Here is a 15,326-nt window from a genome sequence, read left to right as displayed (position 1 = left end):
GTTAGTGATAACCATTGCTTTTCCGAAGAGCGTTGTTTCTGTGATGACCTGTCACTTTACTCCTTCGGTAAAAGCCATTGCATATTCAAAAGGCCACGAAAAGTATTTTAGTTCACAGCTATTATGAATTTTCTGCAGATTTAGCTGGAAATCAAAATCATCCTCCAGCAGGAAGTGGGTGTTGAAGTATAGTGGGCTTCTGAGTCTCAGCTGGGACACAGCTGCCGGGGGATGCGGCAACCCAGCACATCACAGGAGTTTGGTGAGCAGCCAAGGTGAAATGCTCAGCCAGTGCCACCACAGCAGCATGTGTAGGTCTCCTGGGCTTTCTGGTCAATACCTGGACAGTCTGACCTTGATGAACTGTAGTTTAGAATTTTATAAACGTATTTCAGAATTTTTGTTTTGCTTTTCTGCTTTTTTATAGCCACATAGGTGTTTGCCTCACATTTTTGCAAGTAGGGCATTGGATTTCTGATGACCTCTGTGTGGGAAAAGAGGACCACTTCATAGCCATGAACACTCTTTTCTAATCAGGTAAATTTCATCCTTTTGGTCAAAGTTTGACCCTTCTGTAGTGCAAAGCTGTTAACCATGATCATTCACTCAAGGACATTAGACAGTCTTTCAGACAAGATGAGCTTTGAGCTACTTCTCCAGAAACAGAGTTAAACCAATGCAGACTCTCCGCATCAGAGCAGGGCATCTGCATAGCTGCTATTTCAAACGCATCTTCAGCTTCAGAGCAGAGACCACAGATGGCCCAGTGGGACACTTCAAGGAAAATCTGTGCTCTGGAGCAAAGCCCTTCTCCTTCAGATCTTCTTTGTGGGGAATCTGCAACTCCTTCAAGTCTGCTCTAACAATAAGATTGCAATTAGAAAAAGCTGGTTGGGCTGTCAATTCATATTGGCAAAATATTCCCATTAAAAAAAACCCAACCCAAGAAAACAAGTAAAACTGATCAGTCCTGTGCCTGTCAGGTGCATGTCCCATCTGCTGTCTGAGGGAGCAGGTCAGGTGAGGAGAAGACAGGGCTGGAGGTAAATTTTCACAGGTACAGTGTCACCTGTGCTTAGCTGGCAGATGCAGGTGGGCATCACTTGCTGTTTGCCCGTTCTGAAAATGTCCCTCTGAGATCTAAAATCTCTTGCTGTGTTTAATTTACAAAACTCTCTGTTAATATTACCCCCAAATGCTTCTAATGGAATTACTTAAGCTTCAGTTTTGCAAGTTATCTGTCTGTAGAAATGCAGCTTGAGAGATAATTTTCCGACACTTGAGACAAAACCTACTGGCTTGATTCTAACATGTATTTCTAAGCAAAATGAGTGGTACCAACAGCTCTGATCTATCTAGTCCTTCATTTAAACACCCTCAAACATGAACTTTGATACGTAGATTATGAATGACAAGTGCCATATTTTAATGAGTTTGCAAGGTAGAACTAAGGAACGTTTGGGTAAACTGAAGTTATTGCATGCATAAAAAGCATGAGCAGATGAATCATAATGGATTTTTTTTAATAAGATCAAAACTAATATATGCCAGAGGCTTTCTGACTTCACTGAGGAAATACATTTTCATCAAGTAGTGATTTGCCACATCTCTTCTTGAAAGGCTAGGCTTTTACTCTAATTTTAATCAGACCTGCAGCAGCAAAATATTTGCAACGTCAATGTTTAGAAAGGGTGTAGTCCAGTGCTTAAACACTATACAGGAACATATTATTGATGATACCCTTATAATTATTCCTCAGAAAGTTTACAATAGCATGGCTTTCAGTAGTTGAATATTTATCTAGACAAAGGTGTGCACAGACCCCAGCAGAATAAGTCTCTTCTGTTGTGATAAAAAAGAAAATAAATCCATTATGTGCTTTGATTCATGGGCAGAGTGGGAAAGTTTCAAAGCAGGCACAAAGCAGTGCAACAATTTAAATTGAGAGCATTGCTTGGCAGGCTCCAGTTTTCACAAACAACACGAGCTAGTGAGTTAAAGCAATTAGTAGCTATGCAAGGATGTCCTCATCTTTAATGAATCTCTGATAACTGCTGCTTCTCCACAAGACCTCATTAAAGCCTTGCAGATTTGGAGCTAGGAAGAGATTGGCTTTTTGGATTAGAGTCTTTGCGAGTGCTTGCCAGATGACCGGCTGGTCACACCCCACTAAAACAAGTTGTCATTCCAAAACAGAGCAGGGGGGTACCACCAACATGTCACAGAAAACAGCTAAAAGGGAACGTAAGAGGACAGAAGAGCAGTGATGTTTGGGTGCAAGGCATTTACCAAAATGGTAAATGTCAAGACATGGGCAAAAAACTTTTTATTTCCTTTGTGGGTACAGTACAAATTTATTTGTGTTATTAGCACAGCTTTTTTTTACTCTAGTGTAATAAGACGCCTTTGCAGACAGTCCTTTTCTGCTGTTCATCAGGAACTAGCCTGCGAGCAGGAGTTTGTTCCTGTTCCTTGCAATCACTGCTGGCTTGTCGTGCCTGCAGCTTGCGAAAGGAAACCAGCCTTTTCTGGCCATGGTAATTCTTCAGACAGCATGAAGGCTGGAGGAGGTAGGGATTCAAGACACCCTGCCTAAAGTTTGTCATGTCAGTTGAAAGTGTCCAGTTCAATTTGAAAAAACAGGGGTGAAAAATTTCTGCAACAGCCAAAAGTAACAACCGGCCTTGAAAATAACTCGCATAGCTTGTTGTTTCAGAGAGTGACTATAGGTCATGGAGAAGACTGATATTTCAACTTGTCACTGACTTCAAAAAGGAAATACACTTTGAGTAGTGCCAATTACAGCACAGAACTTTCAGTTTTTGAGAAGAGCATATATTAAAAGAAAAAAATAACACATATTTCACCTTATGTCTTCTCTCTGGCTAATACATAAGTAAGCTTTGGGAAAACTGTGGGTTTAAAAATTGGGTCAGATGTCTGTCTGCTCCAGCACATGTATTTTGCTGATCACTATTTCTCAGGCCTTCCAATTTGTTACTTTGGCACCAGTGCTTCACATTTTTATTCTACCTTTCTGTTCTGAATTGTGGTTTCCCAGCTAAAATGCAGACAGCACAGCAGGGTGAAAAATACACAAGAACCTCTTTGCTGCAGCTTTCTGTGATGTACACAAGTAGAAAAATTGATTTACTTGACTATGCATGCAGTTGTTTGTCAATGTCCTTTCCTCATGATTCCTGGTGTAGGGCAGAGTGCTGATACAGTGTTTTCTAACCCTATGTCTAGGATACTTCCTATGGTATTCCCATGGCTTCTTTATTTGCCAATGTACTTTGTTTACACACATTTTAAGTAATATCATTTTAATTCTTGCTTGCTTCCTTTGGCAGTGTTTGCTTCAAACCTTCTCCTGCAGACAGCATCATAAATCTTGCATAAGGTGCCTATACCTTTCTTGTCATGGCTTTCAATGAGTTCAGCAAGTCTGCAGTCACAGTCACTGGTCTTGTTGTGTTCACTCACTGCTTTTTCTGCTTCAGTGCAGATGCTGGTTCCTGTTCATTGTTAGCTATGATCAAATTTCTTTATTATCTATTTGCCATAATGTTTTTATTATGGGTGTTCCACTCCTCCTTCTTTGTCTTTTTTTCCATTTTATGCTGTCAATTTAACCACTGGTGTTGATCCCATGGCTTGGCTTGATGACATCCATCCTTGTCTGAAAGCCTGATGGGAGCTCTCTGATTGTATCAGATGTTCTGAAATATTTTCCCAGTTGATGCAGTCTCGGTAAAAACAAGCAATGCATGGCATGGTTTGCATGTGCCCCTACTACATGTCTCACCTGAAAAGGAGGTAATTTTCAGTGCATATTTTTTGCTCTTACGCACAAAGCTGCTTTCAAACACTAAAGTACCCCCAATGCCTCACTGTACTCACCAGGCAGCAGTGTATCAAAGCACATACCAATTTTTGCAAAACATCTTCCTTCGTTTGTGCTCAGTGCATTCCTGAGCTATTGGGTTAGGCTGCATTTGCGGGAAAGCTGGACTTTCAACAATAATTACCTAGTCATTTTAGGCTGGCAATTGACAGGGTAAAGAAGCTCTGAATGCAATACCTCTTAAAAGCAAAGCTGCTTTCTCCAGGCTGTGAGATGGTTTCCATTCTCCCAGGCTGACCTTGGGAGTGCAGGCTGTTCTCCTGGCCTCTAGCTGATGCAGGGGAGAAGCTGGTGCTCAACGCAGAGTTACGGAGCCGTGCGTTACCACATCAGTACATGGTGATCAAAATACTCCTCCTACATGTTAACAGTGAGGCCCCAGCAACTGCCAGCATGGTATCAGGAAAAGTACCAGGAAGCTGTCCATTTTAGCAATCAACTGGGATTGCCAAGGCTATTGTTTTTAATAGGACTGGATTTTTTGTCAGGGGCTTGGCACTTAGGCTAGGTAAATCTTGTATTCCCTTCCGTCTTCAATCTCATGTTTATCAGGTCTGTCCATACATTTAGTGTCGCTTGGCACTGAGAATGAAAGAAGGCAATTACAGGCAAAAATTACATAGCTAATAGATAGTAAATCATGTTGTCTCCTGATCTTACCTTTACGCACTGATCTGAGCCTCCATCTCCTTTTCATGTTAGCTCTTCTCTGCTGTCACTGTTTTCTTTGTTGAGCGTCCAGATTAACCTTCTTGAAAACTCAGTTTTCCTGTGTTGCATGTGAAGCTGTAGCAACACATTTATATAATCTGTGAGTTGAAACAATGAATAAAAATAGAAATACTCACAGAATGTATTAGTCATTCATAAAACAAACCATGCAGCTTTGCACCTAGTGACAGCATAGTAAGAGAAAAATTCCCTGGACTGTGGAGGGTTCTGGCCTGGCAGTTTTCCAGTTGCGCTTCGCTTGTGAAAAAAGCACTGAGCACGGGTGGGTGGGAGAGCTGCAGAAGCACAACAGGCTGCTGCGCTGCCAGGGAGGGCTGTGCTGGGGAACATGGCAGCTACCTTCCCAGCTTCAGCTTGTGCAGTGAATTTTGTCTTTACCCCAACTACATAAATAACCAGAAGACCCAATTCGAGCTGCTACAATTGACACACATGTGGATTTCCTCTAGAAAAACTGTTAAATTCTACTGTAATCTAATATGACTTTCAAACTATCATAAGCAGCTTATTCTTTTTCTTCTATGACAGTGCTTCTAAGTCATACGGATTTTTACAGATAGGATTTTAAGCCATAAAGAATGTAGCAATCTGTGCTAAAGTAACTGAAACCATTTAATTTGCCAAGTTTATCAAAAGCCTTTGGTCTGCACAGAATTCAGATAATATTTAGGGAAAATTGGGAACCTGGAAGGGGATGGATCTGAATTAGTTTTCTGATGATGCATGTGCCTGTTAAGTGGAATATTATAGAGAACTTTGCTTGTATTAATTAAATTGGCAAATGAGAACAGATTAGTTCTGATTCAAATGCATTACTGCTGCAAAGCCCATCAGAAGTTACTGGTGGGGAACCTTTTGTGGGTCATAAATAAAATGGGAGAACACGACACACAATTTCCTAAGTTCTTCTCCAAAATGTGGTGAAAAAAAATCAGGTCTTATGGGAGAAGGTCAATTTTAGCCTTAAGCTCATATGTCGAAGTTCTTAGGCACCCAAAGTGGAGCATTATTAAAATTCTTAATTGTAAAGGCAAATTTTCTATTTCAAAATTTCTTGCTCTTTATACGCAGTAGCTGCATTTTGAGCCTAAGTTCTAAGGAGGGAGGGAGTTAGTTGGTGGGCCAGAAATCAGTGTTTACACAGAAGCTGGTAATACTGGCCTGATTACATCAATAATGGACAGAAAGAGGACCAGTCCCAACTGCTGTTGTCTATGGTGGGTAATTCCCAAGGTCTGCTTTATTAGCGCTGAAGAAAAATAAGGACAAATATGATATGTGTGTGTGTGTGTGTATGTGTACACATACAGAGAAAAATGTCAAAGAAATCTCAAAGACCTCTAAGATTTTTCTAGATGGCCAAAAAGCCGATATTCCTTGGCAATGTGAAAATATTGTTTTGGCCAAAAGCTTATTCTACTTTAGGAGAAAAAATTAAGGAATTAGAAATACAGAATGTAAAAGTGGGGGAAAATCAAACAGCATACATTAAAAGTTTTGAAATGCAAAAGAGGAGTGGAAGAGATCAAGAATATCACCATCATTCTGCAAGACCAGGGAATTTGCTTAGTGACATTTCCAAAAAATGGACTAGTTCTCATTTTGTAGAGGAAGGCAAGAAAAATCTTGGCAAAAAAATTTCCAACAGAGAGAACTGAAGAATAAGAGTGTAATTAACGTGGTCAGACAAACCTGATTTCATCCTCTGAGGTAATTTTACTTTTTGTCTGAGATGTATATTTTTATCACTTAGCATTGCAACATCGAACCTGTAAAGTGCACTTCAGTGAATGATGAACAGGCTAAATGGTAGGCACAATTTCTCAATAATCTGAGAGTAAGCATTAAAAATGGGATAACACAGTGACTGGTAGAATATTAAATAACAGGATGAGCAGGGTATCAGAGATATCCGAGCCACTTGCTAAACTGATTAACTGATTCATTGGAAGAATACATCTTTAGGAACAAGGATTACGAGCTACATGTATGGAAAGGGGTGCTGTGCCTATTGCTGAATATGACAGGCAACTAAGACGATATTCCATGTACAACTCCCCACACGTATTCAGCACTGGAAAAAAAAATCCACAGATGGCTAAAGGAGACATACTAAGTAGGAAAAATTGGGTGATACTGTTTTGTATACCTTTGGTAAATTGGTATTGGGGAAGATGATTTGATCATGGTTAAAAAAAGGAGAAATTAAAAAAAGCAGCAGCTAGGAAACAGCAGAGTGTGGTAAGAATTCCCAAACTGATTCAAGGGCTAGAGATAATGCCTTCCATGGAGAGGTTTAAAGAGCTCCATCTATTTAGTTTATTAGGAAGAGGCTTGAGGGGCAACTTGTTTACAACATATAAATACTTTAATGTGTTCTAACGGGCTCTTGAATCTAGTGGAGAAAGGCATGAGGAGGATCATCAGCTGGAAGCTGCAGCCCAATGAGTGAATAAGTCAGGAATGTTTAACAGGAACAATGATTTACAATTGGAACAAGATATCAAAGAAAGTGATATATTCTGCTTAAGTATCCAGTTCCTTACTGACTGCCTTTCAGCATAACGTGCTTTAGTCTGACAAAAAGTCACTAGATTCAGTTCTGGAGACTTTAATAAGCAGGTCTGGCTACAAGATCTTCTTGTTTCCCTTCTGGCCCTCTATTTGTATCTTTCTAGAATAGGCACACCTGTATATAGGGTAAAGAATGCTAGAAACTTCACACTTTGGGTATAATGATGAACTCCAGCACATTCTGTTACTGTATAATAAGTTGAACTGGCTGAAACATGATTTTATTTTCTGGAAAAACAAAAAAATTGTAAAATTAGAAAAAATTCTGAAGCTTCCTTTAAAAAACGTGCTTTTGATAAATTCCTTCTCCCTCTCCTCAAAGCTCTGGTAAAAATTAGGTGTCTTCTGACAACGTATACTTAGTTTTCTCAACAAAGTATTTTCAGAGCAAAGACACTGAAGAGGATTTTGAGTGATGTATTGGAGAATCTCAGATAGCTCCTGATGCATGTGTGCCATATGGCAAAAGATATTTGCGGTGTAACAGTTCTCACATTTTAATTTGGGGATTTGTGTCTTCTGAAAGGCCCTGCATTTTCAAGCCCAAAGCCAGGTTACCAAAGTCATGTGTGCTTTTGCAGAGCAGCTGCACTGAATTAGCAATACTGTAGGTTTTCCAGTGTTTCAGTCCTGACCACAATAAACCATCCATTGCACTGAGACTATTTTCATAGTTTCAGAACCATTCACTGATTACTGGAGAAACTGGCAAGGCAGGCAATAATTCATGATAATTGTGATAAATGTCTGTGTCAATATTTTAAAATAAGTGGTCTCAAACTATGTGCTACATCTTACATAAACCACACATGGTGCATGCAGATTGGGAGCTATACATTGCCGCAGGCTGGGAGCTCTCTACTGGTGCTTGCTGTCCCTTCCCCTCCCTTGCCTTTGCCTATCTCTCAGAAACATTACAGCACTGCAGTGTGTAGGCTTCACATCACAGTGAATGCTAACTTTTGTTACATACACTGCGAAAAAGAGAATGCCTGCCACTATGAACACACTGAAAAATTATTCATCTGAACCAGAAATATTGAGTTAAAAGGCTCCATATTATTGTACTAAGTTAGTTCACTACAAAATGTGTTCGCCAAAGCACACGTGTGAATGTGGGGAGAGTCAGTCCACAAGATGAGGTTGATCCAAAAATGAATTTTGTTTTTGTTCAGAAAAACATGAGCTCCATTTTTTTAAACCAGGCATATATTAATTTGCCAGCCATTCATCTCACCCAAATTTGAAGCCAAAATCTGCCCCCAGACGTGAACATGCAAACGCTGTTCCTGGATAAATCAGTGTCAGAGATGCACGTGCTTAAAGGCTGAAATGGATCTTTTCTGAATAGGCTTGGGGTACGCTCCTAAAACTTGCATTTCATAGCAAGGCTTACTTTGGTAGATGGAGGTTAGCCTGTCTGCAAAGAACAGTACTGAATCTGCCAAGACTGATTGGGGTATATAAATAAACGAGAATGAGTGTACAACTTTATGGAGTTTGAACATTAAGCAGAATCTTCCTGCTAATAAAATTAATGGAGAATAGTTAGCTTGTGCATGAAAATGTATGTTAAAGCAATTATAGGACAGTAAAGTAAATGTTTACAGAGGTTGCAGGAAAAATCTGGCAATAATATTTTCCTCTGCAGAACAGAGATTCATCGCAAAACTGTGTAGCAAAGTGATCTATTTAATCTGATTTATGAGTAATTTTCTTCTTTAAAAAAGCCATCAAACAAACTCCATGAATATGATTAGAATCAAAATAAATGCTAAAAGGGCAAATATTTATATGGGCTTCAAGTCAGAATTTTAGCTGTGATGAGGCCAAAATGAACACAATCCAAGAACCAGAAATCTCTGATTGTATTTAGAACAATAGTTTCAAACAAAATAATCTGATCAAATTACTGTATAAAACCCCACAGGGTATATCAGTGCCAACATTTTATGCTTGAAGAGACAGCATGCTTTCAAAGTACTAAATAATGGAGATTTTTTCAAAAACGTCCTAATAGTGAAAATGAGGACACAGAACTGTCCCTTTGCAGGCAGAGGAAGGAACTCCGCAGTATTTATGATGAACCGACCACAAGTGAACTCTAGAAACTGAGCAGCTATAGCTGTGTTTGAAAGAAAATGGCTGCCTGTGTGCATTAGGCACCTCTTGAATGCAATCAAGCCTTTAGAGGAAAGATTCTGAGGATGAGGTAGAGTTCTTCAGTTCTTCCCATGCACAATCTTTCTTTTTCTTGGAACCTAACCGTGGAGAGAGATGGCATGCTATGCAGACAAATAAATAAGATGCAACCAAAGAAGTACGAATATTCAAAACAAGCAAGCAGGAAAACCAATTTTGTCAGTAAAGTAGCTAAACATTGGTTTGAACCCAATTGAACCTACAAAGCTTTATGAACACCCCATGACCAATGCTGAGTGGTGATTCTTCTCCTTTTAATACCCCTTAGGTTTTTATTGTTATAATGAGCAAAATACATCGTGGCAGAGCTAAAATTTCAGCTTAGGCTGGTTTAGGGTTCTGTCAGTTCTGGGACTTCCCCCAGCAAGTAAGCCAAAGCTCCCGCCTTGGCGAAGGCACAAGAGGAGATGTTGGGCTCTTTCACCTTCAAGTGCCACCCTGACAGCCCTTACAGCTGTCCACTGTCTCCCCAGCTGCAAAGTAGCAGCTCTGGCTGAGCTCCCGCAGCTTTAAACACATTTCTGATATGTGTTTGTTTAAGCTTCTCTTTAAACCCTGCAGCATTTCTTTCCCGGGTAACTTCTCAAGAGCTTTGCTATCCTTACTGTTAGAAACATTTTTTTTTTTTTATTTGTAAAGTGGTGGGGGAAAAGGTTGAAAGTGAGTAAAGTGGCTAAAGGTGATTTCTGACATAATTTTCCTCATAGTGTATTTGCAGCTTGTTTGATAAAAGAACACAGAGTATCATTCCAGGATTTGGGGGTCATTTCTCAACAATCTCAGGCCAGCAAAAAAGACAGTTTCAGAGCAGAAATAAAGCCTATCCTTTGCTCAGGTTTCCTGTCCTGTGTCTGAACAATTACAAATCAAAATTCACATGCTCCTGATGCACAGACGCATAATAAACCACAAATAGCAACATGCAGGAGTTTTGTTACTGTCTAGGAAAAAAAATGCCACAATGCCCTCAGTGGTTTTGGAGTTTTTTCTTAGTTCTGCCTCATGATAAAGGGCTCGTACATTAAAACTGACACATACTCTGAGATACATTTTCATGCACAGTTTTCTTCTTGTAGACTATGGCAGCATTTTCAGGCTGAGCAGTGTTTTCTTGCCAGAAAAACAGCCAAAGGTAGGCTTAAGCTTTCATGGCTTGTCTGTTCCTATTTTCCACCAGTTGCTTGAGACTGAAATAAAAATACTGACCACCCAACTTGAATATTTCTAGGACTGGTGTGCCTTTAAAAAATAACACTACGAGCACTTTATGTAAACCACAGAGTTTAGTAACTGCTGCTTTTTTTTTTTTTCCCCAACCACAATGTATAAAAGGTTTTGACCTCACAATATTCTCTACCAGCATCTGGCTTGACCATTCAAATTATCTCATATTATGTTAGGGGCAGGGGTGAAAGAGGTTATAAACAGTCTTTTTAAGCACAGGGCTCAAAAGGCTGGGTGTGCCCTACTAAATCATTTCTCTGTGTCTGCTCGAGCTCAGCAGGTTGTGCAGCTTCTTTGGTAGCTTATGCACAACATGGTGCCCCAGGATGTACTACTATTCCATGCAGTTCTTGTATGAACCATGTGCAAGGAGAGGTGCTTTAGAAAAGTCTTATGGTTAGCTGGGTTTCAGCGTACCTTTGGGTGGGCAGATGGATTATATAGCATCAAGGACATCATTGCCTGCCAAGCAACGTTGATTTGCGCGCTGCCCTCCCCTTCTCCCTTCCTGAGTGCCTCCAAGAGCTGTAGAGCAGCAGGGCTAACATCCGCCACACACATGCTTTTTCATGCAAGTGGTGAGGTGTGTGCAGGAGAAAGCCGTGAGGGTTTATATGTAAAATATTCTGGCAAGTAAAATTTAAGATGGTGAGGTTGCTAGGGTGCTCTCTGAGAAGCCAATGCGAGTGCTGGGGGCAGAGCTGGCAGTGTGTGTGCTGGGAGGATCCGCTGCAAGGCTCTTCGCCTGCCAGAGCGGTGTGCCTGCGTGCTGTGAGCTCTCCTGTCCCACCACAGAGAAGCATTTCCAGGCAGAGGGAGTGGCCGTTGCTGTGGTATGATAGGGAAGCGTGTATATATTGGTAGCTGAAAGGTCCTGTTAACACTGCAGAGCATGTTAAATATCTTTCAAACCCTTCATGATAAGAGATGCCATATAAACGTAGTAGGCTGGTGTGGAAAAATTCTTATCTGTGCTTACTGTATAGGTCTAATTCTTCTCCCTTAGTGAGGTCTCTGACTGTAGTAGGAGCAGGGCAGGATGCTTTATTTTTGAGGAAAGTATTTCTTTGTCATGTATAGTGCTTGTGGAATAACACTGCGTTGACCTCCTCTTTTTGTAAAAAAAGAATAGTATGTTTTACCTTTATTCATTTGCTCTGAAAATACTTTTGCTTGACCTTAACAAGGCACAATAATCGAAACCTCCCAAGTACTGCTGTCTTTGTATTAATTTTTGCCCTGGTCGTGGACTTGGACATGGGTGATTCCCTTCAGACTCGCACACTGTGACTGTCCTTATGCAGCACTTCGGATTCTTTCAGCTACCAGCTTTTCTTTCCCCTTCCTTAGCTGTGGGTTTTGTGAATCCTTTTGTCTCTCTTGGGTCACAACAAGAACACAGAACTGAGGTCAGATTTTACATCTGAATGCTTTCCTCAGACAAGTGGGTACTGTTCTCCCTCCTGATTCCACGAATTGGTACAATAAACTTTATCAAACACTATATAATGATTCCCTTTTAAATAGCAAAATGTTTTTTCTGGCTCTTGTTTGTGTTACTCCTGGTGACTCAAAGGTCTGTAAAGTCGCTTCCCCTGCCAGGCTCGCTCTCAGCGGGATGCTTTAGCAGCCTGCAGTTTGGATGCATGCGAACAGACATGTGCTGTTTTCCAAGGCAAGCACCCATTTGTTGGCGTGAGCTGCTCACGCTCTCCTCTCCACGGGAGCTCTTTCCCATTGAACTTTTGAACCACCAAAGCAAATCAAATCGCGTAGCTCTACAAAATGAAAACCGGCATTTGGGCTGTGTGAAGGAAGTGTTCCAGCTTCAGCACAGTTGCCCAGGGAAGCAAAGCCAACAGAGAAACACATTGTCCTGGATGACTAAAGAATAAGGGCCTGTTAAACGAGTTTTTTTCTCTCAAGTTTGTGGCATCTTTCTTGTGTCACCTCTTAGGCAAGACTGCATATGTACGATGATAATTTTTTGCAAGATTTTTCCTGCTTGACTGTGATTGCTGAAATCTGTGCAGTACCTGCTAATATGGTTTCCACGATTGGTGAGAGAGTGGGAACCAGTGCCAGAAATAATAGCCCTAAGTTTATAAAGGCCATACGTACTTTCAGTCTTGTGACAAAGGAATCTATCAGTTCTTACAAATAGGATTCCTCTAGACCTCTCCACTTCCCAGGCTCCCTACACACCACCTCCCCCAAGGCAAAGCACGTGTACTGCCCTGTGAGCCAAGTAGCTCCTCTAGATCCATCAGGCCATATGTGGGAGCATGGCCAGTAGCCATAAAGAGGAGAGGGGAATCTCGGAGTGAAGCGCCTGGCAGGCAGGGCATCTGTGGGCTCCCAGGGTAGCTCCTCTCCTCCCCTAGCAGTCCAAGCAACAGACGCGGCTGAGCAGAGGACAGGAGCAGTGCAGTGCACCCAGCCGCCGACAGCAACTCTGGCAGTAATGCTGGGCAGAGGTGGTGAGGGGGGATTCATAGGAGCACACTTTAGTCCTGGCAGGTCAAGTTCAGTGAAAAATGGAGGCAGGGGAAAAAAAGCGTTTCTCTTTAAGCCTGCAAATAATAAGTGAAGAAATTGATTCATCTGTTATTGTTGAAACAGCTTCTCAAAAATATCGCCATGAAACTAACTGCCCTTTGGGGTATGTTTCAGACCTACCACTTCCCTAAAATGGGTTTAGAATGACCACACCTGCCCTCAGGAATGCTGTGTAACTGGAGCTAAAGTTCAAAAAGAAATCCTAACCAGAGGCATTTCCATGGCCAAGCTGAATTGTGTACTGGAGTAAAGAATACTTATTAGCTGATCTTTAGTGGATTTCTTTTCCAGTAACACATTAGCTCAAAACTTGTTGCGTTTCAAGTCTGTCTGCTTCAGAACAATGTCCTCAAGCTTGAGAGGACAGCACTGATTCAAGTGGACTCATGTAAAATGCCTTCATCTTTCACGCAAAGATGCTTAAAAGTTTACACAACAGCAGTGAGTCATTCACATAGGATCGTGTTTTTATTCACACAACAAAAGTAAAACCGGTGTTCTCTGTCCCCAACTCCAGCATTGCTAATATGCAGGACACACCTAATGGATGTGCTTTATGCCCTGGAAAAACAAATTATTAGTGGGTGATGACAACTCCATAGTGGACAATCATACTGTCATTCGTAAGTATTAACTTATCTTCCATGTTCCTTTACCTTGTTTCCAAGTGGAAATAAATCTGAGTGATATTTCTGCACTTCAACTGGGAGTAGGAAAGGTCAACGGTTCTAAAAGCCCAGCTAAAAGCTGTAGGTCTGCTCTTTATCCTTAATACTGTGTTAATTAATCCTGGTACGGATGGCATATGATTTATACAAACTTTAACAAGTGAACATCGGTCTATCTTTTTGACTGAGGGCATGATTCAGCAAGTCCCTTTTGCATTTGCCTGACTGTAAGAATGCACTAATCTTACGGAAATTAGGTGTAATGCATCGCTGAAGCAAGGTTCTGGGGCTGGGTCAAACCTGTGAAATTAAGCAAAGTTGATTTTAAGTAAAATCAACAGCTCTCACTGCAACTGGGATTCATACCTTCTCTATTTGTCTTTATAAATTTCAGGTATGTAGCCAAGGTTAGCCATCTAGGTGGAGCTGGTCATTGAAGAGGATCCCAAGATGGAGATGGGGTAGACTGAGCTGCCTGTCCTACTGCATTGACTATAGAGGGAGCCTAGATAGTTGTTAGACTAAATCTCTAATGTATACATGTCTATACATGGCCAGTGAGGTGAATCCTACCTAACTCCTGACTCCAGTGATCAGCTCATGTCAGATGTATAATCAGATCACATGGTTATAAAAAAAAAAAAAAGAAGAAAAAGGCAAAGGATATATGGCAGCACAGTGTGTGGCCTTTGTTTTTTAACCAGCTCTTTGTTGGTTTCAACTAATTGTCACCACAAGATAAATTAGCTTTTAAATTTAAATTATTTTTAAATATCTAGAAATAGCACATCATGTTTAAGTCCAGTAAGCAACAATGTTATACAACCCTTGAAAGCAAGGATGTTCAGATTTAATGATTTTTGCAGGGCACTAACTTATTTCGTTGTGTTCAAGTAGAGATCTCTACATACTACAAACTTGAAGACAACATAAAATAAATGTGTCCTATGCCAATATAGCTGCTTAATCATCTTCCTGGTATTACTCTGTTTTTGTACGGAATGACGTTTTGGATCTACAGATCCACTGTGCATTATATAGCAGATTGACTGCAGACAAAACAGAAAATATATGTGCTAAAATTTGATACACAAATCAATAAATCGTGTGTCCCTTTAAATATAATGAAAGCAAAGCTCATATTGATCTACATCAACACTGATTAGAGTTGCATGGTATTATCTTTTGAAAAAAAGCAGAATAGCTGCTGCTGAGTGAATTGTAGGCATCAGATATTACATAGCTAGCTCCCATTGCAGTCAGGCAGAGGAGCCAAAACAAGTAGGGAGCCATAGGAATTTACCAGCTTCTCTAAACTGGTGTCTGTTTGAAAGCTGGGGTTTTAGAGTGTATTTTCTATAGCTCAGGTGTTCATTGCACTTTTCATTGGTAAAAAAAAAAAATAGAAGGGAATCCCATCTCTGAGCTGAAGAAATATTGGCATACTTTGCAGTTTATTT

At 40.6% G+C, this 15,326-nt stretch overlaps 1 long non-coding RNA gene across 2 annotated transcripts; it reads right to left on the bottom strand.

Moving 5' to 3' along the window:
* Positions 1 to 1,764: 1,764 nt before the first annotated feature.
* On the bottom strand, positions 1,765 to 4,873 carry LOC128147182 (uncharacterized). Of its 2 annotated transcripts, none has more exons than XR_008236954.1 (3): positions 4,785 to 4,873; positions 4,568 to 4,693; positions 1,765 to 4,489 (listed from the first exon to the last, which is right to left on the bottom strand). It is a non-coding gene; the product is annotated as an uncharacterized LOC128147182 (long non-coding RNA). The 2 variants fall into 2 exon arrangements; XR_008236955.1 differs by having other exon boundaries at positions 4,800 to 4,866.
* Between the last annotated feature and the right edge of the window lie 10,453 nt (positions 4,874 to 15,326).

The sequence above is a fragment of the Harpia harpyja genome, chromosome 10, assembly GCF_026419915.1.
Source record: "Harpia harpyja isolate bHarHar1 chromosome 10, bHarHar1 primary haplotype, whole genome shotgun sequence".
Classification (NCBI taxonomy): Eukaryota; Metazoa; Chordata; class Aves; order Accipitriformes; family Accipitridae; genus Harpia; species Harpia harpyja.
Note: the sequence above shows the minus strand (reverse complement) of the source record. Positions and strands in the feature narration are given on the sequence as shown.